This window comes from Marmota flaviventris, chromosome 6 (genome assembly GCF_047511675.1).
Source record: "Marmota flaviventris isolate mMarFla1 chromosome 6, mMarFla1.hap1, whole genome shotgun sequence".
Classification (NCBI taxonomy): domain Eukaryota; kingdom Metazoa; phylum Chordata; class Mammalia; order Rodentia; family Sciuridae; genus Marmota; species Marmota flaviventris.
This window is the reverse complement of record NC_092503.1, coordinates 91,064,655-91,089,515: the sequence shown is the minus strand read 5'-3', so window position 1 is coordinate 91,089,515 and position 24,861 is coordinate 91,064,655. Positions and strand designations below refer to the sequence as shown.

Here is a 24,861-nt window from a genome sequence, read left to right as displayed (position 1 = left end):
CAAGATCATGTATATTTACCAAGATCAGGTATGTATATCAAGATAAGGGATGTATACCCAGTGCAAGAGTCATTACCTGCCTGATAGGGATAAGGATGGATTGATTGATCAGTTATCTTCTCCTAATTATACAAAATACATCTACCCAACTGTCTTATTCATTTTACTCCTTTTTTTGTAAATATAAATTTTTCATCAAACATGGCACAACACATTTATGGCCAGACTATTTAGCTGACAATAAATCTGAAATATAAGATACTATTTGTCCTGCTTTTCATTACAACTGAATTTATATTATGCATTAAGTGATAAAACTAATAATAATTAAGTTATGCAGTAACACTAAAAGGCTGTGAAAGTTACTGTAAGTATACCAAGATTTATAATCCATGGTAAAATTTGCATGATAGATTCTATCAAGATGACATGACAAGATTTAAAGGGAAGAATCATGAATTTTTTAAAATAGCAGTTCAAATCAAAGACAGAAAAAATAATAAATATGAAATAATTTTTAGTATTATATTTCACTAAAAATTACTGTTGAATTTGAAAAATGTAATGTTTTAGTAGTTAAAAAAATAAGAAAGGCTTATAAAGGTGATTGTGCTGTTGAAAAAAATGAATGGAAATTGTGTAGGCAAAAGGATCAAAAATCAAATCACTACACTTTATATTTGCAACCTTACTTCCCTCATCTTTTCAACTTATTTACATTTTTAGTTTGCAGAAAAATCAATAGGTGCAGTTTGGAATTAAAAGCTTTTACACCTGGAAGAGGATTTCTAACTGTGTGCTTCTTCTCTCTGTCATAAATTATAATTTTTAGGGCCCATTCAAAAAATAACATGTATGTGAAAATTCTATAAAGAGCTTCATCTCTTCTTTCTCTAAGTAATAGTCATGTTATTGTTCTTTGTTTACGTTTTATTGGTATTTGATCGAGCTACAAAATTACACCTTTGTTTTTCTTATCCAGGTTCTGAATCAACTGACAAATAGACAAAAGGAAAGACCTGCACACAGATCTATATATTGCTTCACTATTGATAAAACATGATGTGGCATGGGCCATTGCAGCAATGAACTTACTAATATTAAACACTGGCCACAAATATTTTAAGTCAGTACTTTTGAGTACTGAGTACATTCTAAGTGATCCCAAGCCTTCCAATCTAAGAGTCAGAACTGATAAAATATGTGACCTGGGGTAGCAGCCTCTGCAGGGTATTCTGTCCAAGAAAATGAGTCTTGAATAAGAGAAAAAAAAAAAAAGAGGGAGAAAGAAGCTAGTGTGTTGATGTCTCTGTGTGTGTGTGTGTGTGTGTGTGTGTATACATGTATATGTATACATATGTACATTTCCTCTTTAAATTTAATGATGAAATAACACATCACTCATATTCAAATAAAAGAAAATAGAAGGACATATGGGACTAGTAGTTCTTTTTATTAGCATAATATATCAATATCCACTAGGGGCAACCCTGCCAACAGAATGAAAAAAAAAAAAAAGCGAAAGTAAAAGAATGAAAATTTTGGTAATTTTTGTTTGTTTATTTGCTTGCTTTCCTTTATGTCAAAATGGAATGCAGTATAATGAGAAAGAAAGTAATTTTAATGTAAGGAAACTATAGATTCAAGTCTCGGCTTAACATTTGTTTACTAAATATTTTATGCTGGTATACTTTAAATGAGTCATTCACAATTGACTAACATTTCAACTTTACTTCCTCCCATATAGTTTATGTGTACACTCTCCATGCTTTCTTAGAAATATTTAGTTTAAATATATGATAATATTTAATGTGCTATCTTACAGAGTAGTCATCTTACATAGTCATTTGTATTTCTTGGAAAATTTTTGAAGTGGTATGAGATTTTTGTTCATGCCTCAACATATACATATATATGTATATATGTATATATTTTTGTTCATGCCTCAACATATATATGCCTCAACATATATCACAGGGAGTCCCTCATGATTTGCTCTTTGCTCATATATTGACTCTCTCTCTTCCTCTCACTGTATTTCTCCACATGCTTTTTTTTTTTTTTGCCTAAAGTCACTTTAATACTGTTTACCAGTGAGCTTAATTCTCAGGCTTTTCTTTATTTTTATGTTTTTGAGATAGTTTGCAAAATGCAAAGGTTTAAAAATCCACTTTTCATCTTTTCTGGAAGAAAGCTAATTAACAAAACAATAAAAGAGAAACTAAGCAAGAAAAATAGTGTGAATGAATAGAATGAATGTTTGGCGTTCTGAATCTGTTTCAATTCCTGCCCTATTCAGGAAGCTCTATCAAATAATACAATCTCTCCCCTGCTTCTGATGACCCCATGAAGGGCTCCATGTGCTTTTGATGCCTTGACTTTCTGCTTCTTCAAGATCCAGTCATGAATTCTACTCTGATTAAAATACTCACTCTCTTTTATCTCCCAGAAACTGTGATTGGTTCAAGCAAGTCATGTTAGTAAGTTTTCTTAGGATCCCATACATTTTCACCAAAGACAACTATATTCTAGTACTTTTTCAAAGTCTATTTATTGATTGAAGCATAGGAGCCTTGGAGTTGCTGCTGAAAGTATTCAGGTGACACACACAGATATTGACGTAGGGTTAATAAGACATGAACAAATATAGGGGAAGATAAAGAACTGAGTTTTATATTGTGATTGAACAACTACACCAAACACTATGCTTTGAGTATTCGGTTAGTAGAGCCAACTGATACTTATGTGCACATGGGTGTGTGTGCACACTCATACATATGTAAGCTTAAGTGGATTTTCTTTGTGATTAATAAATGGAAGCCTTCTCTAGAGGTGTGACATGTGTGCTGAATGATTAGAATGAGTCAAGTTAATAAAGAATCGAGAACTTATATGCAAATTCTAGAAGCTTCAGAGTCTTGGCTTTAATAAGGAAATGAACAAGGATGTCAATGGGACTAGACTATGCTGACCCAGACTGGCAATAATAAGTGAAGTTGGAAAATTAGGCAGAAAGAGGTTAGTGGGTCTAATTGATCATGGAAAGAAATGTGGATTGTATTTTAAAAGCGATGAAACTCTTTGAAAGGTTTAAGCAGGGATATAAAAAGATCTGGTTTACATTTTTAAGAGTGCCTGTAAAAGGTGGTGTGGGTAAGAGAAGGACAAAGAAGAAGGAAGAAATTTGTATTGTCTAGTGGAAGCAGATTTTGGGATCGGACTAGGTGAAAATTTGCAGAAAAGATGTTAACTATCCCTGAGAGCTACTTTTATAGGAACTGCCTCACCAGTGTTACTCCTATTTATCTTTTCAGCATTTGCAATCAGATGTTGTTGAGGATGATGATTAAATTATCAAACAAGAATAGATTTGAGGATAGTGTCAGCCCTCATTGAAACCTTACAATCTTAGAATGTACTGTCTTTTGTTCTTGTTGTTATAGTTGTTTTGGTCAAAGTGAAAATCTTTATAATGAGAATTGATTGCAAAGGAGATCAATAAGTCTACAGGTAAGATTATTATTTTACACTAATGAGGTCCCTAATATGTTAACAGGAATAAAATGTAGTCTTTGGTGAAATTCATAAGATTCTTATTTGTCATAAACAGTGACATCATTGAATTATGCTTGTTGAAGGTAAAAGTAAGTGATTTTCAAAACCACAATTTTGTTTTGAAGCATCCACATTTTCTTCATTTCCAAGAGGCCAACTGGTGACTACTAAGTCAAGACAGAAAAACAGCCCAATGTCACTTAAGTGATATCTGAGATATTAACCAATAAATCATAAATATGGACTAAGATTAACTGATAGAGTGATTAATAAAATAAGGTTAAAACTGAGCGCAGTGGAGAATGCCTAAAATCCCAGTGAATGTGTAGGCTGAGGCAGGGGAAACGCAAGTTTGAGGTCAGCCTAAACAACTGAGAACTTGTCTCAAAATAAAATAAAATAGAAAAGTGACTGGGGAAGTAGCTCAGTAATAGAGCACCTCTAAATGCAATCACCCATGCCACAAATAAATGAATAAATAGTTCAATAAATTTTTTATGGAATAAAAATATCAAATATTAAAATAAGATAGGGAAGCTGGAATGTTCTCTATGATTTATTTAGTGAGCTTAGTTTTTACTCATTATATCTAAAATAAGATTCAGCAGGGTTAAAAATATAAACAAGTGAAAGACAAAACAACCAGATGCTCTGGACACTATACTGCTCTGAAAATATGCATCTGTACCTTTTTTACAAAGGTTTATGATTAGACCTTGACCATTGAAGTGGTATGTGAGAGGGTGTGAGGCAAGTGAGGTCAGGGTGGGTGAGGGACAGGACAATAAGTAATCTTTAAAGTGGGCATCACCTAGTCATCATCAGGTTTTGTGGGCACTTGCCTGTTCAATGACAGACAAATTGACTGTCATGGATTTTTCTCATAGTAGTTTCCTATATACTGTTCTTTCTATGCACATATACAAAACAAGAAAAGGTTATAATAAGGATCATGCAGCATAAAGAAAAAGCACTACCACAATACACTTCTAAAAGCAAACTAAATCAAATTTCAAGAACTATTCAAGATTGAGAAGGAAAATATATCACAAGAATTATTTGGGGTCCCCATTTTTTATATAACATGTCAATGATGCCTATAATAGTTTAGGGCCTTAAAAGTTTAATATTGGCAATATAAAAAATCCAAAGAAACACAGAGTTCATGTAAGCACATTTGAGCTGCACTAACATTTTAAAAGACAGTCTGTATACTAATGTTTTATGAATAAGGTATTTTATAGTTCAAGTAATAAATGCTTATCATTGAAATTAAAATTATAAAAGTATTTATGATATAGTTCAAGTAATAAATGCTTAACATTGAAATTAAAATTATAAAAGTATTTATGATTCTATTTTATGAGAATTTTTTATAAAAATTTAAAAATATATTTTCATTGTTAACTTTTCTCAAAAGTATAATGCAAAGTATTTAAGAAAATCTATCTTCATATTTAATGATGATCTAATTATCTATTGAGACTATTCTGTGGTTCCTCATAATTATGGTTTTAGTAAAAACTGTGAATTTTCTACTGATTAAATACTTTAAGGATCTTGGGACATGCTTAGTAAAGGAAAACAACTTCTAATCTATAATAATGTGTAAAATATGTAACAAACCATTAATTCAGAAGTGGTATCTGAAAAGTAAGGATTAGAATAGAAGTTTAAATTTTTCAAAACACTTTCAAGATTAGTCATAACTATGCTAGTTTTGTTATTTGGTATATCTACTTATGTTCTTCCAAGTTATTATATTTTTCTTCAAAAGTTTATAATTTTTTGCTGAAAGATGAGATTTGTATTTATTTATCATTTGAGTCCTGGTAAAATTAGAAAAAAAAAACTCACATTAAATATCCTACTCTCAAATTTTACAAATAAAATGCATTTCATTAACTAAATTTACAATAAAAACATGTAAGAAAAAGTTTCAAGTGCATAAATAATTTAACAAAATTTTTTAAGAAAAAGAAAAGGTGCTAAAATTTCATTCATTGATTTAGAATCCCCCCCTTTTTCTAAGGTGATATTATGCATGGCTTTTTTATTTCTTACATACATGAAAATAGTGGACTACATTACATTCATAATTATCCATTCACAGCACAATTTTCATTACTCTGTATATAAAATATGTTCACACCAAATTATACCATTATACATGAGCTCTCTTATTTTTTTGCATACAATTCTTTATATACCTTTATACCACAATTAGTCATATCTCTGTTTGTATATAAGTTATGTTGACATCAAATTCACATTTTCATACATGTATTTTGTATAATGATCACCATCTCCTTCCACCATTTTTAAACTAAGAAATATTGTCTTTGAAAAATCAGAATTAAAAAAAAGAATCACATGTTCAGAATGCATTGTAAAAATTGTAAACATGTGTGACACTTCTCACTCAAGGAATTGATGAAGAAACTAAATTTCAGGAAAATCTCTCATAAAAGTTCTGACAAAGCAGGAGTTGGGAGTGAGTGGAAAAAATGCATAAATCATTGTAAAACAGGATCTCAGTTTAGCAAGGGAGCTCTAGCTGCCAGAATAGATTCCAATGAAACATCCCTAATTTTCATATTGTAAATTTTTTCCTGAGATTTATTGATATATATTTGACAAATAAAAATTATGTACATTTAAAGCATTTAAGTTTTATTATGATGATTTGTTATACATATAACAACTCACTAACTCACTAACACATTCATCACCTCAGTTTCCTTTTTAATGTTTTTTTTTTTTTGGTGGGGGGGAGTGAAGTGATATTTGTTTTAGCAAACTTATAATATGCAATGTAACCTTAAGTACAGTCATCATCCTGTACATTAGATTTCCAGATCTTATTTATCTCACAAGTGAAAGTCTGTGCCCTTGCATCAACTTTTCCCCCTATCACACCCCCATTTCCTGGCAATCACCTTTCTGTTCTCTGCTTCAATTATTTCTACTTTTTTAGACTTCACAATTAGTAGAATCATGTAGTATTTGTTTTTTTTTATCTGAATAATTTCGATTAGCATAATGTTCTTATTGACTATACTTCATAAATGAATACAGTAATACAGATATCACCTGCTTCAAATTTTGCTACAAAAAGAAGAATCTCATAGGCTATAATGATTTTCCTTTTTTTTATATTGAAATTTAAACTCAGAGGTGCTCAACTATTGAATCACATCCCCAGCCCTTTTTAATTTTTGGTTTTGAGACAGGGTCTTGCTAAGTTGCTTAGTGCCTCCATAAATTGCTGAGCCTGGCATTGAACTTGTGATTCTCCTGCCTCAGCCTCCTGAGCCACTGGGATTACAGGTATGCACCACCATGACCAGAATGATTTTATTTTTAACCAAGATATTTCGCAGCCAATATTAAAAAGAAAAAATAAAAACGGATTTCAAAACATTATTTTTATTAAAAGAGATGACTTGCTTCAATAAATATAGTTTTATGAAAAGGAAAAAGTTATATAAATAATCACAATTTACTTAAGAGACTTAGATTGCAGAATATATATGAAACTGAAAAGTTAATAGATTTATGAACAGTAATAAATTTTAGTTTAACTGTATAAGTTGATTTTGAAAGACAAATTATATCAAAAATTTAGATTAATAAAGTAATCATTGTCTCATAGTTCAAATGTATTATTTTCAAAAAAATAATTTGGCATTGGATATTGGACCCAAAGATATTTTTTCATTGACTTGCATCCCCAGATCTTAAATTTTATTTATTTATTTATTTATTTATTTATTTATTTATTTAGAGTTGGGTCTTGCTAAACTGCTTAGGCCAGCCTTGAACTTATGATCTTCCTGCTTCAGTCTCCCAAATGGCTAGTATTTTAGGGGAGTGCCACCACTCCATGCTTAGATGTATTCTTAAAAGTTATATATAAAATACCCATACATAGGGATAATAATGTCCATCTGATTCCACCATCTTCCCCCCACACTCACCCCCGTCTCATCCCCTCCCTCCCCTGTGCTCAGTCCAAAGTTCCTCCATTTTTTCCTTGCCCCCCAGTGCCTCCCTTCTGATTATGGATCAGCATCCACCCATCAGAGGAAACATTTGACCTTTGGTTATTTGGAATTGGCTTACTTTGCTTAACATGATATTCTCCAACTCCATCCATTTACCTGTAAATGCCATAATTTCATCTTCTTTAAGGCTTAGTGATATTTCAATGTGTATATATACCACAATTTCTATATCCATTCATCTACTGAAGGACATCTAAGCTGTTTCCGCAGTTTAGCTATTGTGAATTGAGCTGCTCTAAATATTGAGGTAGCTGTACCCTTGTAGTGTTCTGAATTTAAGTCCTTTGGGTATAGACCGAGTAGTGGGATAGTTGAGTCAAATGGTGGTTCCATTCCAAGTTTTCTAAGGAATCTCCATTCTACTTTCCCACCAGCAATGAATCAGTGTGCCTTTTTCCCCACATCCTCCTCAGCACTTATTGTTGCTTGAATTCTTGATAATTACCATTTGGACTGGAGTGAGATGAAATCTGAGTTTTGATCTGCATTTCTTTAATTGATAGAGATGTTGAACACTTTTTTCATTAATTTGTATATCTTCTTCTGTGAAGTGTCTGCTCATTTCCTTAGCACATTTATTGATTGAGTTATGGGTATGATTGCATGAATGGTGTGAATCTACATCATGTACAACAAAGAAATGAAAAAAAATGTGCTCCATTTGTGTAAAAATAAAATAAGTTAACAAAAAGTAATTCTCAGACCTGCAGAATTTCCTGAAACAATGTCTCTTGTATTTTTAAGGTGTATTAAATCTCTCGGGTTGTGATCACATAAGTCACTTCTAAAAAAAAAAAATCACCTCTGAACCAATTTAAACAAATAAAGTGACCTATTAAAAGAAAGCTACATGTAAATGATTATCAACTTCAGATTTAGACATCATTATAATTTATACATTAAATGAAATATAAATAAATTTTATCAGAAAGAGATGAAAATGATAATTCTTTTTTTCATAAGTGTGATGATTGGGTGTTCAAGCTATTGCGTGAGATGTGCTTCCCTCTAAACTTTGTTATGACATTGATATATTACCTGTCTGACATGAACTTAAAAAAAAAGAGATGAAAATGAAGTAAAAATAGGTATGAATGTTTTAAAGAAAATGAGAAAGATTTTAACTAATACTAAAAATAATCAGAACTTGTATTAAGAGAAAATTCATGTAAAATTATATTTTTCTTTTAATTTATTCTGTTTAACTGACTATTTCAATATTATACCATATAAAATGAGAATATCATAGTCCCAGAGTTTAAAAACATACATTAGTTGCTATGTCTTGTGTTGTTTTGAATGGGGTTTCAGGGTTAATTTGATTTTTTGGGTTTTTTGCGTATTTTCGATGTTCTCTCTATATATTTATTTGGAAGCTTCAGATTTTTAGACAATTGTAGAAGCAAATAGAACAGTTTTGGATAAATTATGTAAAATTTTAAAAAAAGAATAGGACACAGACCAACAATATTTTTATAAGTGTGCGTAAATATTTATTAGATAGAACTCATGCATTTTCTTTCCAGGTTCACACGAGCCACTTTTCAATCTTTTAGAATCCTGCTTCTTTCCACAAAAGCCTAACTACATGAGTTATAAAATACTTGATACTCCTTGGAACATATATGATGAGGTAAACCTGAATATCCTACCAAGTTTTGTTTAAGGGCATCCACTGCCCTTCTGTGAGATGACTGTGCTATGTCATTATTGTCAGAAAAGAGTCTTATGTGCAGGTGTTTTGATCCCCAATCAGCCACATAAGAATGTGCCTTAAGCCCAGGACACTCCCATAATCAAGATGATAAAACTTCACATTGCATATGCTAGAATTATTTCATCCTATGAAGATATTTTCTCCTGTTTCAAACTTAGTGTTACTTTCTTCTCTTTAAGCCTCAGCATCAATGACCCTCAGTCACCCCAGCTTTCAGAATTGACATGAAGAGGGCTAAGGGTTGAGGTCTTTCCTTTGCCCTTCAGAGAGGGCTACCTATAGGAAAATTGCCCTGCATTACATGCCAGGAGAAACTAGGTATCCATTAGAGACCAGGGCACACCATTGAACCTGATTGTGCTTTCAGTTCTCCAAGGTAAGAATTGTTCAATTCAGTGCTTGATTGTGTTGTGTTTTCCTTGATGAATCCAGTACCCAGAGATTCAGTGGACAGACAAGTTTAAGTTAGTCCCCTGGGATTAGTAACCAATGAAATGTTTTTCTCCCCGAAGATTGATACCTGATACACTGAGTGCTGCTAGACAATAACTGGTTATACAATAAAACTTTATAATGATTACTTATCTACTCTTCTTTAAAAGATCCCTACCATAAATATACTCAAACTAAGAGTGTAGACTCCTATCATAGCAGAGCAAAAACAAAACAACACAATACAATACAAAACAAATAATCAAAGAGAAATGAAGCTTCCTGGATTCAATTATATTTAATTTACTCTTATGGCACTATGATTATGGTGAATGGATCAATTTTTCCTGTTTAAGCTGATAAAGCTCTTTGCAGAACCTATACAAAAAAAAAAAAAAAAACAAACACATGTTTTAAAACCACTTTTCTGGAGTACATATTTTCTTTACTGTCAACTTTATAACCTCAGGAATAATACATTTGATACTATATTTTGGTAAAATCTACTCTCATGTAAATGTGGAAAATTTACAAAATATATTGAGGGATGAAATAACGTCTGAATGGAGGGCTAAAGTACAGAATGCAGAAAAAAATTTATAGTAAATGGCAACCTTAATAAAAATATAAAGCTTCTAACACTTGGAACATTTAAAGTTACCATAATAGGAGTCAACATTGTTTAGTGCCTAATGTATTTCAAGACAGAAGAAAGAAAATTCTGTTAGGTTTCTTCTAAAAGAAATATTAAGTTCATGTGAGGAGTTACATTTATAACTTGACTGTAATTTTGGCACAATGGATGTCCTTTTATTTATTTTTTTCTCCACTTGTATACAGGCCTATATACAAATGTCTGAATAAAACCCACAAAAAGGAATAATAAACCAGGAAAGGCAAGAAGAAGTAGGAGAAATTACCTTCTAATTTATTTATTTATTTTTAATTTTCTTCATTGATATGAGAACAATCACTTGGTCACCTGGAGTAATCAGGTAGTTAGCAGGGAATCCCTTCTTGACAAGTCAGTGAAGATTCAATCCTGACTTGCACTGTGTTGTCTGGGGCTGTCTGACTGAGTAGGAGACACTCTCATTAACATCTCCACTCTGACCCATCTGAATCCAGTCAATGTCATGATGCCAAGTCTCATAACTCAACTCAGCTTGTAAGAATTCCCTCATAAAAATTTAAAGATGCCATTTTGCAGGTCAAAAATTCAAATATCAGCAATTTTAAAACTAGATCATTAATATCTTTCCTTTTCATGAAATAACAGTAATTGACATTTTTGTAAGTATTATTTTGTCCAGTGGCCTTGTTATAGTTTTAAATGGATATAAAGGCCTATTGACTTAGAATTATTCTTCATATACTAAGAAAGCACATTATTTTGTAAATGGTTCTATAAATAATTGTTAATCAATAATTACATCTACAAATAAAAAATTACTTAATTTACTAAAATTTTAGAGTGCTTATTGGGGAGTTTATGTAAGAATAATATTTTTAGACATTTATTTATTATTTGAAATACAGATACTCATATGCAGCCAATGTTAAGTATAGTTTTCTGACGTGATATTATTGAATATTGTTGGTTAGAACTTTATATAAAAAAAATACTGCTAGATTAAATTTAAATACAAATCACCGAGCAGATATAAACTATCATCTGAAGAAACAGTGGACTGATATTGGGAAATCTCACCATTTGGTGGCATATCAAAAAAAATTATACTTCTTAAAATGATTTTAAAATTACAGAATAATTCTGTATTTGGGGACTCTGAAGTGGGCAGATCCACACCTGAAGTAAAAGTATCTTTTACTTCATTTTACAAAATATCTTTCAGTATTCATAATAATGTTAGGAGGCACAACAAATAAGAATTTATTACTATCTTTTTGAAAGTGTTTTTTGATAATATCTAAGGAATATTTTTTTTTCTTTTTTATTATTTTATTTTATTTATTTATTCTAAATAGATATATATGACAGCAGAATGCAGTTGATTCATCATACACAATTGCAACACAACTTTTCATTTCTCTGGTTGTACAAAATGTAGCATCCCACCGTATGTGCAGGCATTAAAATACCTAAGGTGATGATGTCTATCTCATTCCACCATCTTTCCTGCACCCATGCCCCCTTTCCATGCCTCTGTCCTGTTTTCCCAAAGTTCCCCTATTTTCCCCATGGACTCCCCACATTATGGATCAGCATCTACTTATCAGAAAAAAACATTTGACATTTGGTTTTGGGGATTGGCTTACTTCACTTAGCATGGTATTCTCCAACTTCATCCATTTACCTGCAAATGCCATAATTTTATTCTCTTTTAATGCTGAGTAATATTCCATTGTATGTATATATCTATTTCTTTATCCATTCATTCTTTTTTAACAAGTATGCAGATGTTATTTATATGGTCCATAAGTATAATATAATCATTATTTGAGTTTTACAAAACATCAAATATAAATAACCTGAAATTGTAATAATACACAAAAATTCTTTTCTTACACAGACATACCAGGCAGTACAAACTGAAAATCTGAGCAAATTAACATTGTTTTACATTAATATACATAGTGCCAATTAACATTTAAAAACAAGTTTCAATGCATAGCACTTGATATTTCTTTGAATCTGTTTCAGTCGGTTAAGAATATGAAAATGAAGGGAGAGAGAAGGGAAATTGCATGGTAATGGAAGGAGACCCTCAGGGTTATACAGTGGAGGGGGTAGAGAGAGAGGAGGGGAGGGGAGGGGAGAGGTGGGGAGGGGGGAGGGGGGAGGATGGGAAAGGCAGCGGAGCACAACAGACACTAGTATGGCAATATGTAAATCAATGGATGTGTAACTGATGTGATTCTGCAATCTGTGTATGGGGTGAAGGTGGGAGTTCATAACCCACTTGAATCAAAGTGTGGAATATGATATGTCAAGAAATTTGTAATGTTTTGAACAACCCACAATAAAAAATTTAAAAAAAAAGAATATGAAAATGGTTAGATCTAGGCTAAAAATAATTCTTCTTCTAGCCAAAAATAAAGGCATAATATTTATAACCAGATATTAACTTTACTAAACCACAATATTTTTGAACTATTAAATGATACCTAAGGGTATTTACATTAAAAAGGCCACATGCATTGTGATGTTTCATCTCATGACTGGTTATAAACACACTTTATTCAAAGGGTTTTAAAACTATACTCCTACTTTCAATACAGCATACGCCAATGTTCTAATAGTTCTAGCAAAATGAATACTTTCAAAGGGAGCAGAATCATTTTCAAGTCACCATTACCATTATTTTCCTTTTGGAACAAAGGACTTAACAAATCTGGTTCTACCCAGATGAACTAACATAGTAAGAGGGTTTATGCTCAATCTAATGCTATAACATCATCAAGCTCTTCTATCTGCTCTGTACATGACCTCTTTGCAGTGACATTCTCCTTCTCATCTAATTTCCTCTTGTGACTTCTTATTTCTTCACTGACATCAGCATTATTTGAAGGACCTTCTTCATCTGAATCAACTATGAGTACATCATCTTGCTCTTGTGTAGTAGAGGTGGAAGGCTGGGCTCCATCATCACTGCCATTGGTAATGCTTTTGGCAGCATCTTTACTTTGTTTGGGCCCCACTTTTTCTGGGCCATCATCAACAACTTCAAATTCAACATCCTTTTCTAGGTCTTCACTATGAAGAATGATGATCAATAAAGTGTAGTCCTGAAGGAAATCATCTGCTTGCAGCCAGTTGCCATTTCTAATTCCAAATTCTGACAACTTCTTATGATTATTAGCTTCTGTCTCTCCCTCTTCTGAAGATATTAGGATTGTTCCTTTCCCATCTTCAATTTGGACATCTGGTGCTACAATAGCAAATTTTTCTTTCACTATCTTATCTTGTAAGGTGAAAAGAGTCAATTCGTGGACATTCAGTCATAAATTCACCCCTGGCTTGCTGGCACACACATAACAATTGGGGTTGGAGGATCCAGTGCACAAGGCACAAGCAACTTCTTTCTTGGGTTTGGTTGTTTATTCAAAAAAATGTTCTACACTGGTCTATTTTTCCTGATAAAATCTTCAGTCCTTCCAATACTATCAACCCAGCAATCACTGCATTAGTAGTAGCAATAGCAGGAATAATGTTCCCTGCCATTGATTTTACATCAAACCTGCTCTTCATATTCATACTGAAAATATGCATCCTGAGATTTGCAGCAGAAGTGATAAAATCCATTGCAGATGGGTCATCTTTATCCCATATGAGCTCAGCTCCATCTCCTTTTTCTGCTAAATGAACTCTCAAAAGTATCAATGCACTTTGAAAAAAGAGTTGCATAGCTCTTTACATCTAGAACCTGCTGGTCTTTCAGACCCAGCTGAGGTTCATTTTGTTGATCTGATGGATTAGATTCTTCTCCTTGACTCTGTACTTCAGCCCAGTCCAATGGAACAGGAGGTTTCCTTTTCCACCATAGTTGATCCACTACCAATAGATACCTGATATCATCTTTAAAAAGCTTGATAAAAGTTTAACTGGATCATATCTAGTTGATTTTGCCCTTTCCTTTGTGGAAATACGTTTTATGTCACCATCTTCATTAGATGCTCGAGCTCTGGCTTCAGCTTCTGTTGGTTCCCATGCAGCTTCAGGGTCAGCTCTGTCAGGTGACACTTCCTGATCAGCATCTTCTTCCCCAAACAATGGGTTGAACAAATATTTTGCCCAAACAATGTGACGCAATGAATAGGTTCTGAAGGTGTGCTATGAATCCTACAGCCAGGAAAAGTTCTCTGGGTTGGCTTAGGATGACATTCATAACACTCAGTCACACCCTTTTTTATAGTAGTTACTTGTCTAATATGACCAGCCAGCAGTCCCACTCTCAATAAGAGGAACATCAACTGCCAAACACATCCTATTAACACGGTTTCATGCAGCTTTGTTATCTAATGCATTCATGACCAATATAAACTATCAAGAAAATTCCACATTATAGTCTCGGCTGTGCCTTTGATCGTCCAACATGGTTCTTTTGAAACAAAAACTGCCTGTTGAGGTTCCTGACACAGTAGTGTCCAGATCAATCATGTCAATGTGAGAGAAGCCGTGAGCACAAGGTTCTTAAGGAGATCCCAGCCCATGTTGCCTGCGCCCACCACCAGCACCTGGCCCCCATCCACTGCCTCGGCCAGCTCCTTGGGAAAGCCCCTGAGACAGTGTCAGTGCAGGACATCCATGAGCCACAGTGGAGGCGGAGGCCTTTATCCATTCATTCTAAGGCATAGTTTTTATAGTGATTGAAATACATATAGTGTATTTATATTTTTCACATGCTGATACATATGTAACATTGACATTCCATTTCCATCTAATAGTAACTTATACATGGAAAAATAATAACTGATCTTGGTTTCCTCTTGCTGTTTGAGAGGGGTGCTAGTAACAAAGCAGCTTTTCTAAATTCCACTATCCACTCATCTTTACTGGCATGTGTGTGTGTGTGTGTGTGTGTGTGTGTGTGTGTGTGTTTATTTAAATTGATATTTACAGTTAATGGTTCATTCTTTGTTGTTAAAACCTAAGTTTAAGAAGATGTGATCTATTAAATTTCTCCTTTGTGAAATAATGGTTTTAATGTTTGTGTCAGGTGTTTTCTTTCATAGTGTCTTGAGCAAGTAAAGTTAAGTTTTTGACTGCTTCCCTGTGTGTGTGATGTGCTGTTTGTTGGTCCAAACTTCAAAACACACATACAGTGAGTGACAAGTAGTACCTCTGCCTGGTAGGGCAGTGAAAAGCAGATCAATCAGTTAGGTTAGGGCTTCCTGAAGGAGAGTGATTTCTGGTTAACTATTCTGAGTTTACTACTAGAAGTTTCTGTCAGGCATCACAGAGCCTGCTCTGTGATGATGACAGAGTAACTACAGGTTAGTACGGAGAATAACACATACCACATGATTTCATAGGAGAAATGAATGACCAATTTCACATGCTTTCACTTGTCAGTTCAGGGGAGGCTGGGTGCAGTGCAGTGCAGGCTACTTATTTAATACCATGTCATTTGGACTTTTAGGAACTGTATTGGCCCATCAAATCTAGAGTCTAGAGAGTACTCTTCAGTCCCCAGAATATATAGCAAACTACATCACCAGAGATTTATAATCAAACTATAAATCTCTTTCTAATAATAATCACTAGTTTTCAAAAAACAATTGCTCTCTCTATTGTTTTTCTTTAGCTCACTTTAATTGCTGTAATTTGTTTTTCATCCCCACAGGTTTAAGATTCTAGGAATTATCAATTTCATGTAGCTCAAGTTTCCTGGACTATAAAAATTCATTTGCCTTGATTAATCTGATTAAGTGGAATTTTAAACTATGAACCAAAAAAGTCTTGTTAACATCTTCATGAGACATGTATGAGTTAAGAGTCCAAGGTCTACAAACAAGAATAGGGCAGATGGGTGGGAAGGGAAGGGAGGGGGCAGGGGGTTAGCAATGATGGTGGAAAGTGATGGACATCATTATCCAAAGTACATGTATGAAGACATGAACTGGTGTGAACAAACTTTATATACAAACAGAGATATGGAAAATTGTGTTCTATATGTGTAGTAAGAATTGTGACACATTCTGCTGTCATGTATTTAAAAAATAAAAACGACTAAAAAAACCAACAACTCTATTGCTCACTTTCTATTACTCACTTAACCTGCTCCAAATTCAAAGCATTCAAGCATTCTGAAAGCAAGTCATGAAACTGTGTTAATTAGGCACATTATATTAAGAACATTCAGTCTTCTCTTGGAGATTTCTTACTTGCTGGTGGTAGGTTTAAATGGGCAGGTTTCATGGGCCAGTTAAGATTATTAATGATAATGTAATGAATAAACACTATGAAATGCTTTTGTACTTTCAAAAAAAAAAAAAGAAAAGGCAGAATGCTTTAAGGTATAAAAATGGCACTAAAAATGCCATTGGCATATAATTGCTTTGATGGTTTATTCAGAAAACATCATGGGTATCATTGTTCAAAAAGCAAGAAATACAAATATTTCAAAGAGAAATGAAAAGATATCCATTCACACTTCCAAATATTAATCATAATTAAATAAGGAAAATTGAAACAATCAATAGGGTAATTTGAATTTAAACATACTTTATTTTCAAAACAAACACCAATCTATTAAACAGATACTACAAATATTTTAAGTTTTAGTCTATGGGAACATCAAAAAAATTAGCAAAAAAAAAAAAAAAGATTCTGGAAAAAAAGATTTTAAAACTAGAGCTAAAGGTGGAATCGTAAAATGAAATTGACCAAATTATGCTGTGCACATATGTGAATGTGATAGTGAATTTCACATTTATGTATATTTTTAAAACATCAATTTAAAAAACTGTACATGAATACAAAGGAGATGAGTAAAATAGAAGAAGGGCAAAATGGGAAGGGATAAGGGAGGTATTGGGAACCAAAGTGGAGCAAATTATAGCTCATGCATGTATGATTATGTCAAAATGACTGACTATTATGAATAACTAAAATTACTTAATAAAAATGTAAAAAGTGGAGTTAATTAATAAATACAGGTATTGGTTTATTTGTTAGAGTCTGTAAACAAGTCAACATGGCGCCTGGCATTTTGCCAGATTGAGTGGTTTGTGAAGTAACGCCAGTGAGCCATTAAGTGTGGAGATTCCTTATTGGTTGACTGTTGTATCTAGTTTATGTTAATTAGATAAGCTGTGTGGAATGTATAAATACCCCTCTGGTCCTACAATAAACGGCTCCCACTCCTGCTGCATCAATGTACACAAGTTGCTTGTCACCCCCCAGGTTATTTTGCTGCAGCCGGACTGCAGCATTTATTGACATAAAAAGGACAAAGAAAAAATAATTAATGTATGTTTCATTTGTATCTCTGTACAACATAACAGTAATGAGTAACTGAAATTAAAATTTTAAAAATTATTACTTAAAATATCATACCAATATAAAGTAACTAGGCATTGATTTGACTAAAATAGTCAAGATTAACACACTAAGCATTTCAAAGCATTGCTGAGAGGAATTAAACAAACATCAGAAGAATCAATATTTTCATCTGTCATTTCTCCACAAATTTCTGTATAGATTCATAAGAATCACAACTAAAGGAACAGCATGCTTTCTGGATAAAAGAACAAGCCTATTGTTATTAAACATTTTGTTATTTGGAACAAAATTCTGCATAGTGCAGACTATTGAGTTCATAGAAAATTCTAGAAAATTAAAATTCATAGATAGTGATAGAATTCATATTAATTCAGGATACAGGGATGGGGGCAAGGAAAAAAAGTAAAGTGGGATTAAAAGAGGAATAATGGAAGTATTCATTATCTTTTTGTGTTGTTGATTTATTTGCCTAAGTAGCTAGGTAAATAGATTATATATATATATATATATATATATATATATATATATATATATATATATATATATATACACACACACACACACATATATATGCCAAAGTTATATACAGTTTATTAAATGTAAACCATACCTTTATAAAATAGTTATACAAATATTAACTCTATAATGAGGCAATTTTCCCTACCTAATCAGCAAATGTTTTGTAAAATGTTAACCAACTGGGGAAACAAAGCCATAATAGTTCTTGCAGTTGTATGAATTCCTAGATATATTATATGGAGTTAAATTTAGCCATATATATCAAATTTATGAATTTTCATTACAGTTTTATTTAATATTTTATTATCATAATCATATACTATAAGAGAGTAAATCTTTTTCAGGCCTGAATGACATTTCAAAGACCAGACACTACAATTGATACAGATACCTCAACATCAAGCAACTAAAAGTAAATTCTCCAGTATGGAAATCTCTTTGGTTAACATAAACCTTACTCATATTGTGGGTTCGAGAGTTGAGGTAAAGTGGTCTAGATAGAACTTTTGGTATGTTTTGTATCTTAAGAAAATTGAGCCACATAAACATCTTCACATGCATCTATTGCCATTGTAGAAATGTTGGATGGGATACTTGTATCTGTGAGAAGCAGTTTTGAGTTACAAGTTAATGTACAGAAAGATGCTTTTTGAATAGATATGTAAAGAGATATTGTAGAAAAATGCCACAGTGGATCCTATAGCAGGGATCATTATTACCAGATTTTGTGTGGCTCTAGTCAACTCCCGTGTATTTTAAGAAAAAAACAGAAGAGCAACAAGGAATAACCAAAACCAATATCCAAAAATCATTGAGGAAAAAAGCCCAAGTTTCTCATTGACATTTTTATAAATATGACCCAAATTATAGCTTTACAAGAACTCCCTCTTAAGTATCAATTTAGCATTTCTATCAAGTTTATGTCAATGTAAAACAAAAATAGAGATGACTCTCCCATAAAGAAACTTTTCTTTGGGAATAAATAATAAGACTGAAATCCAGGACTTACCTGCACAAGGTGGAGTGACCTTTGGTTTGTCCTGAGAACAAAGGAAAAGTTGAGGGTTTTATCAGTAGAGAAATCTATGCAAGTTATTTTGAATGAATGTTTGTTTTCAGGTGGCCAGCAGCAGTCTTTCCCATTTAAAGCAAGTTTTAAGGTCAGAGCTAGCAGTGCCATTATCAGTTGACCAGTTACTAAGTGACAGTAGTCTTAAATATAGGACATGCTACTCAAGTGGAATGGCTTTGTGAAAGAGTGCCTGGAGCAGGATTTGAGTGTTTGCCTTCTTCCCTATGGTCTTTCAACTGCATGTTAGTGGAGTGATAGGAATTACTATTTTGTATAATTAGTTTTCACACTTACATTTATAATTTTAGGAAACTGGTGGGTTTTTGACTTACAAGAAGAGATTTAATGACTCTTTTAACTGTGATTACTTAAATAAAATAGGAATATACATACTCACAATGCACACTAACATAATAACCACAGAACATATATACAAAGATGTTTAAAATCAGATACATGACTTTTTTCACATTTCCTCTAATTTTTAAAAAAAATTCTTCCAGTCATTGAAGAATTTTTTTTTAAATTTTATCTTATTCAGAGAACCTATGAAACTTTCATAACGATACAGTGCTAGTAACCAAAGGCAAATAAGCAAACTTACTTTTTTTTTTTAACCCCAAGACTGAAGAAAGAAAGGATTTGGAATCTAGCCTAGATCTCTTTGAAAGCACAAGTAATGCGCACTTTTGCCAAAATTTGATTGTTTCCTCATCCAAAATACTGTGGCCTGAGGTTGGTGCCATTGTGTGCGTCATAAGTGTCTCTGACTTTTTCTATTCATCAATTTCTCTCAATTGTGTAGGCTATCAAGAAACAAATCATACTTTTTATTATGTGTGGGAAATAGCAGATGCATTAAGCAAATCAATGTGTTTTTGAAATATAAAACATTATAGCAGAATTAAATGTTTTCTTATTATTTAGGCAGCAAGAATTTAAAAGAGATAGTGCATCCTTTATGCATCCTAGCAACTCTCATTAGAAATCATTCTTGGCTTATCCAGTGATTTAATGAATGTCTTGTAAAACCAAGTGGAAGCTAAACATGACATCTATTTACAGTGTACATCCAGGATACTCAAATACTTTTGTTATTTCCCGATAACTTACTAAAGGTCTGTACTTTGTGGAACCCTTGTTGTTATAAGTTTAGAGAATATACATTGATTTCTCAGGAATACACTAGAATTGGTGAATTTTTAATCTTTTGCATTTGTTTAAAAAGGAAATTGTCCTTAGATTGAACTAATTTGCTCCATATGCCCCAGTAAGTGCTTAAACTTCCTAGTGTAATGATGCTACTCTTAGACTTCTCAGTACTAGAACAAATTTAATTTGATTTTCATTTACTTTTAGACATCTCAATGGGATCAAACTACTAAGATATCAAGGCAGAGGCTCAAATTATTATCTTGCAAATCTTCAAGCTGTATTTCCTAAACATTTTGCAACAACTTAAATACACACAAAGATTCAAATATAGACAAAACCATATAAAAGTAAAAACTCTAACAAGTATTTTAATTTTCTTTTGTTGTAGTTGGACATATTACCTGCATTTCATTTATTTAGTTTTATGTGGTGCTGAGGATCGAACCCACTGCCTCCCATGTGCTAGGCGAGCACTCTACCACTAAGCCACAACCCCAGTCCCCTCTAACAAGTTTTAACACTAACAGATTGTATTATAGGTAGAATCTATGGAAAGATTTACATACTACAGAGTGCCAATTTGAAATCATAGAGTTCAGGGCTTTGTGTTTAACTCAGTGGTAGAGTGTTTGCCTAGCATGCAAAAGGCTGATTTGATTCCAATATCACCCCCACCAAAGAAAAAAAGAAAAATCCTGGAATTTGTCAACATACTGTGAAAATATAATTCCTTCATATTTATATAAACATGTATTTCTGCATAACATATTATATATGATATACAGTACCATGTACATAACAATGAAATTCATTCATTGAACATTCAATAATATTTATTCAAACCTTGCTAGAATTCATCCTGGAGTTTTATTTACATAGAATTGGGCCATATTTTAGCCTGAAAATAGACTCACTTTCTGTGGATGGGAAATGATGATTATAAATAAATAGGAAATGAACACAAGGCAATATGAGAAATATGATAAAACAAAACACCAAAGTTTGAAAGATACACTTAAAACATTGAATATAGTAATAGAAATATCCACATTCGTGACAGAATGCATTTAAAAAATTTTGAACAGAAATATACTTACTTTTAAACATGTAAGGGAATACAAAGACAATCAAAAGACAATATTTAATACAACATTCAATTTCTTGAAATATATTATACAAATATTAGGTGAAAATATCAGAAAATAAAATGCCTTACATCATATATGAAAAAGTTTGTTAAATTAAGATATAATAAAAATAATGTAACTTAAGATAGATATTTGTGTGTGTAACACATCTTTTCGAAGTTTCTACAATTATATTTAAAATTTAAATAAATAAATGAGCTATATATAATTATTATCTTATCTTCTCATATGAGAATCATGAAAGCAATAACTGAAAGTAAAATAGTACTGTAAATTCCTTAAATGGGGATATTAGTTTCATTTATTTGTTTTAAATTACCAATTTTAGAATTAATATATATTAATGTTTATAGATGCATATTTACAGTATGTTTTTTTACAATGTGTTTTATAATAAAACATGTATGTAGTTATAACTATAGTTTTAAAGGGCCATCAAAGTGTATTTTTAGCTATTCACATATTATTATCCAAAGGTTGATGAGTAATGAATTACTGTATGATTGAAAGAAATTTGCAATGGTCTAATGGAAATATCTTTCTCAGTTCTCAAAGTTGGCTTCAACGAATTTTATTAAAACTAAAAATCTTATTTTTATAATAAACCAGATAATTCTCTAAACCTACAATTAACAGATGAAATTATAGCAAATAGTTAAAAATACAACAATATAAACAAAAACCAAAGCCCATTATATACATAAAACATTCATGTTATATTATCTATTTATTGTCTCTCTTTCTCTCTTTTTATTGGATTTGTTCATACAAAAATTATTTTAAGGTTTTATATTTCATATTTGTAACTGTGATCACATGATTGTGTCCAACTAATGTTGGATGTATAGTTTTTGTTTGATGTATAGTTTGTTTGATGTATAGTTTCTATAGAAAAGTAATTGACTTTCATTGTGTAATAAACTATGCATTTAAAAAATTTTCAAATGTTTCATTAATTTTTATTTATAAATAATATGTACTCTTGGGCTGGGGATGTGGCTCAAGCGGTAGCACGCTTGCCTGGCATGCGTGCGGCCCAGGTTCGATCCTCAGCACCACATACAAACAAAGATGTTGTGTCCGCCAAAAACTAAAAAAAATAAATAAATATTAAAAAAACTCTCTGTCCTCTCTCTCTCTCTCTCTCTCTCTCTCTCTCTCTCTCTCTCTCTCTCTCTCTTTAAAAAAAAAAAAAAAGAATATGTACTCTTGAGGCTAAGGTTGTGGCTCAGCAGTAGCGCCCTCACCTAGAATGTGCAAGGCGTTGGTTTTGATCCTCAGCACCACAGAAAAATAAATAAATAAAATAAAGCTATTGTATCCAACTACAACAATCAATCAATCAATAAATAAAATTAAAAGAAGAATATATTTTAAAAAATTATTTAAACATGTAGGGTTTTTTTTCTATAAATGCATTGAGACACATAAACAACCAATATATTTCATATCATTTAACATTTATGACCAAAATTAAAATTTTGACTTTATTTAGTATTAAATTTATAATGGTTACATTGTACTTTTGTCTCTCCTCCTTCTTCTCCCACTTCAGTCTCTCCTTCTTCCAAAGTAACAGTAAATATAAATAAATGATTGACCATGCCTGCATGGTATGGTAGTACCTATGTATGTATGGAGAACATTGGTAACAGATGATGGTTTGATTATAGGTATGTTGTTGACCTCTGTACCTTGCTAGCCACATGAAGCTACTCCTGCCTGATACAAATATTTTATATTTTACAAGGCTCAAGTGTCTATGATCAGGACCTAATAAAAACTTGTTGTAAACACTCCTGTCATCCTAATGGGACCAACTTGGCTTTGAGTGGCACAACAGGACCTCAAAGTCTCAGTTAAAGTCTTCTGTGAATACTTGATTCAAATAAAATATCTCACAACAGATATTTTATTCTTCCACTCTGAGCAATTTCTGAATGAAGCTCTAGAGTAACAGAGAATTCTACATTTTTATATGAAATGTATAGGTAAAGGAAATCTGTAAAGGTAAGCGACAAAATGTAAACCACTTTTCTGGTTTGCTGCTAAACACTAATCTTCCACATGCACTTTCTACTCCACCCCATCTACACCATCTTCCTGAGACTCAATCCCTGGGAGTGGAGCTGGGAGTGCTGGTGTGGGGTCTCTGCAAGGAAATGTCTGGTACACTTTTTTTAAAGCAACTCAAATTCTATCAATTTATCTATCTCTATAAAATATTAAAGATTATACATGTTATCTAATTATTATTTAAAATTAATATGTGCATATAATATGGGTATGTGTATACATGTATATTCATGGATGTCTAAATTAGTTTTAAATTATTTTTTATCAACAGTTACATTTTAAACTTTTGCAAAGATGAAGCTGGGAGCTAATATGTAGTGAAATTGCATTTATAAATTTCTTATGATCTCAGTTTATTAAATCTCATACTTGAGACATTTTGACAATATTATTTATCATATATTTATATAAAATGATAATTTTAAAATAACTATACTGGTATTAGTATAATACAAAAATTTCATCATAATAACTCAGAAGATTTAATATACTTTTTTGTACCTTAGCAACTTTGTAGAAAATGATAAAGGAAGTTAGAACAAGAACATATCTTCATAGAATTTAATTCTAACTTTGTATAAGTGTATGATCTTATACTGGCTAAACTTTGTGTTGTTCCATTTATCCATTTATAAAGTAGGAAACATAATATGATGCACTTGTATCACTAGAATATTAATGAGTATTAGCAAATCAATATATAAGTCAAGTGTTCTTGGGAAGTAATCTGATTGTAAAGAATCACTGCTGAATGGAACTCAGAGTTATATGATGTAGAACCAGCCTTATTGAGAATAGAATATGTTTCAGTGAACTTGTAAATTACCCTGTTAGGTATTAGGTTTTTACTTTTTCCAGCTTATTGACATTAAATAATCTTCAGTGTGGACAAGGGACATTTGTCAATGTCTATTTGTATCTTGCAATTGCAACTAAATAGGCTTGGGAAATGCATTTCAGTTAATTGGGCATATCATACATGTTAACCAGTGTGATGGTCTATAGGATACAGGAGAAGATGGGCCATTTGTGATGAATTCAATTGACTTCATTCCACACCAGTGGACTCTGAATAGCTAAAGACACTCTCCCTCTCACATCCAACCATACACTCAACTGCTTTCAACATAAGATTAAATATACTCTTCATA

General features: G+C 32.1%; 1 non-coding gene and 1 pseudogene across 1 annotated transcript; one reads left to right on the top strand and one right to left on the bottom strand.

Annotated features, from left to right (window-relative positions):
* The first annotated feature begins 8,568 nt into the window (after positions 1–8,568).
* On the top strand, positions 8,569–8,670 carry LOC114087007 (small nucleolar RNA U13). The gene has a single exon (XR_003581737.2). It is a non-coding gene; the product is annotated as a small nucleolar RNA U13 (small nucleolar RNA).
* Positions 8,671–13,170: 4,500 nt separating this feature from the next.
* LOC114086839 (SUMO-activating enzyme subunit 2-like) lies at positions 13,171–15,858 on the bottom strand (annotated as a pseudogene).
* Between the last annotated feature and the right edge of the window lie 9,003 nt (positions 15,859–24,861).